Raw genomic sequence first — 1,299 nt, 5'->3', positions numbered from 1 at the left:
CTTTCTTTTCTTTCTTTCTTCTTTTTTTTTTGACCGAGTCTCACTCTGTCGCCCAGGCTGGAATGCAGTGGCATGATCTTGGCTCACTGCAACCTCTATCTTCCAGCTTCAAGTGATTCCCCTGCCTCAGCCTTCCGAGTAGCTGGGGCTACAAGCGCGTGCCACCATGCCCAGTTAATTTTTTGTAATTTTAGTAGAGACAGAGTTTCACCGTGTTAGCCAGGATGGTCTCAACCTCCTGACCTCATGATCCACCCACCTTGGCCTCCCAGAGTGCTGGGATAATAGGCATGAGCCACCATGCCCGGCCTTGGTTAAGCGTACGTTTTCTGATTTTTTATGAAATGTTGCTCTCCAGCTTATGTAGAATAACATCTTCACCTGTTTTTCTTTATCCTAGCACACACTATACTTCTGTCATTTACATTGATTTATACTGGTAGTGATTTAGGGATTCAGTTTTTTGGGGTTGGGAGGCAGAGGCTGCAGTGAGCTGAGATCACCCACTGCACTCCAGCCTGGGAGACAGAGCGAGACTCCGTCTCAAAAAAACCAAGAAAGAAAAAATAAAGACAAGATTTGAAGGTTCCAAGTAGGATATTTGACTCAGACACGATATTGTGATATTCTTTTCTTTTTTTGAGACAGAGTCTTACTCTTTTGCCAGGTGCCAGGCTGGAGTGCAGTGGCACCATCTTGGCTCACTGTGACCACTGCCTCCTGGGTTCAAACAATTCTCCTGCCTCAGCCTCCCGAGCAGCTGGGACTATAGGCGCGTGCCACCATACCCAGCTAATTTTTGTATTTTTTAGTAGAGACGGGGTTCCACCATGTTGGCCAGGATGCTCTTGATCTCTTGACCTCCCGATCTGCCCGCCTCGGCCTCCCAAAGTGCTGGGATTACAGGCATGAGCCACTGTGCCTGGCCTGTGATTTTCTTCTCTAGAAATGGAGTCCCGCTCTGTTGCCCAGACTGGAGTGCAATGGCATGACCTTGGCTCACTGCAACCTCCACTTCCCTGGTTTAAGTGATTCTCCTGCCTCAGCTCCTGAGTAGCTGGGATTACAGGCATGTGATACCATGCCCAGCTAATTTTTTTTTTTTTTTTTTTTTTTTTTTAGTAGAGTCGGGGTTTTACCATGTTGGTCAGGCTGGTCTCAAACTCCTGACCTTGTGATCCACCTACTTCATCCTCCCAGTGTGCTGGGATTACAGGCATGAGCCACCGTGTGTGGCTGATTTGAGATGTATTTCTGATGGTACTACTGCATTAGTTCCTCTCCCCTCTCTGCCCTCTC

This window comes from Cebus imitator, unplaced genomic scaffold (assembly GCF_001604975.1).
Source record: "Cebus imitator isolate Cc_AM_T3 unplaced genomic scaffold, Cebus_imitator-1.0 Scaffold15, whole genome shotgun sequence".
In the NCBI taxonomy this organism is placed as follows: Eukaryota; Metazoa; Chordata; class Mammalia; order Primates; family Cebidae; genus Cebus; species Cebus imitator.
This window is presented reverse-complemented; position numbering follows the sequence as displayed.